The sequence below is a fragment of the Echinops telfairi genome, unplaced genomic scaffold, assembly GCF_000313985.2.
Source record: "Echinops telfairi isolate 266 unplaced genomic scaffold, ASM31398v2 ScPeMD7_22;HRSCAF=79, whole genome shotgun sequence".
NCBI lineage: Eukaryota > Metazoa > Chordata > Mammalia > Afrosoricida > Tenrecidae > Echinops > Echinops telfairi.
This window is the reverse complement of record NW_022103919.1, coordinates 8,515,433-8,517,387: the sequence shown is the minus strand read 5'-3', so window position 1 is coordinate 8,517,387 and position 1,955 is coordinate 8,515,433. Positions and strand designations below refer to the sequence as shown.

General features: G+C 41.6%; 1 pseudogene; it reads left to right on the top strand.

The window, feature by feature from the left end:
- The first annotated feature begins 905 nt into the window (after positions 1-905).
- Positions 906-1,041, top strand: LOC115869180 (annotated as a pseudogene).
- The last annotated feature ends 914 nt before the right edge of the window (positions 1,042-1,955 follow it).

Sequence of the window (1,955 nt, the reverse complement as noted above, 5' to 3'; positions counted from 1 at the left end):
CTTTCTTTCCTTTTTAGAAAAAATTGCTACAAAAATCATAGAAACTGTCCTTAAACAAAAATATCAAAATGTGATGCTATCATTTGATATCAACCTATCTTTGATTTAGATCTCTATATACATTTTAATGAATCTTTTCCTGTGATGCAGGTGTTTTCAACCGTTTAAATAAACGGCTCAATAAATCTGTTTTGTGCATTGTTTCTCAAGCCATATAACCAGAGAAGCAGCACACATGAGCTCAGATTCTGTTTCTTTAGCGGTTGTCAGGTTACCAACCAACTCAGTTCTACACATTCCAAGGCGTCATCACTTGTGCCTCTCGGGATACACTCTCAGTGTGATGGCTAATTAAGCAAAGCCAGATCTCTGAATCCATTTCTTGTTCTAATAGTTCCTAGACACAGAAAGACTCAAAGTCATAGTTTTGAACGGCAGAGTACATTGATCGGGGATTTCATAGTCTTGCTTTTCCTTTCCCTTGCTGCCAGGTAGCTATTTTACTTTGCAAAAGGTAAGTATGACCAGGCTTTTACTGGTTGTATAGAGATTGGTGGGACCCCACCATTATGGTCTTCGAGGTCACCCCCAGGTTAAAATCCTCAACCGTTTAAGATCAAAAGAGCAGTATTTACCCACAGCTGTGGGGTTAGGAAAGGAGGAGGAATGGCAACAGGGACACTGGTAGAAAGTGGGATAAACAATGATACACTAGGAGGATCGAAATGAATGGAAACCATCTGTGTCCAGATTGTTGAATACTCCCGATCTGCTCTGTAACGTTTCACTGGGCAGTGTGTCCTTGTTGTGCACCAGGTTGCTATGGGTCAGAACAGACCCCATGGCACCTCACAACAACACAGCTGGAGAAAGCATACTGTCAAGCTCTTTTAAAAATACACTGTTACCCCTGGCTGTGGGGAAAGAGGCCTGATTGGTGGTGGTGCTCTTAAATCAGTCAGGGGCAGAGCAGACTGGCAGCCCTTTGTTCATCCTGTAGCTTGATGGTGGCCAGAGCTGTTTCATGCCTAGGGCACATAAAATTGTGATGCTCGACTCCTCATGTCTGGGCAAAGATAATCAGAAGATTTCTTGTAGAATCCCATTCGAAGGTCCACCTGACTATAGAGCATTCCTGGCTCCAGTTCTGTGGCTGCGGCGCAGTGGGTTGTGGATATTTATAAGGCTTTCCTGGAAGGTGTGGTGACATGGGTTGCAATTGGCTTTCAGGACTTTAATCCATGGGTTCGACTCCTGCCAGGAGTCAGAAATCACCTGTGTTGGTAGCCCATAGAGGTAGCTTTTCTCTGAGGAGCAATACTTGAAATCAGAATCAGACTGAGTTCACCATCTTCTCTGTTTAATTGTAGTATGATCTACAAGGGATTTAATGTTCCACTTTTCACCTGTAAACTGTGTGAACGGTATTTTTCTCGGGATCGTTGGGAGGAGTACGGCAAACCTGGCACCGTTGAGGTTATAAATGCTCTCGTGTGGTTCAGAAAAATTCATTAACTAACTAATTAATGAATTGAAATAGACTGTTGAGGCAGGAGCACTAGAACCGATTGTGATTGCCCAACTCATTTTAAAGGTGATGTAACCATGGGGGTTGCTCGCTCTAAAATTGATGTGGTAATGAGTGTTCAGTTCTCCTGGATATGATTGGATGATTGAATTATTGAATTGCATGGACAACAGAAAAGTGGGTGAAGGGAGACATCAGTCAGTGTAAGGCATGAAAAAATAATGATAATTTATAAATTATCAAGAGTTCATGAGGGAAACTTCAGGAACTGATACCAAGGACTCAAGTAGAAAGAAAATGTTTTGAAAATGATGATGGCAAAAAAAAAATTTTTTTTTAAGAAAAAAAAATGATGAGGGCAACAAATGTACACATGTGCTTGACGCAATGGATGGATGGATGGATTGCGATAAGAGTTGTATGAGCC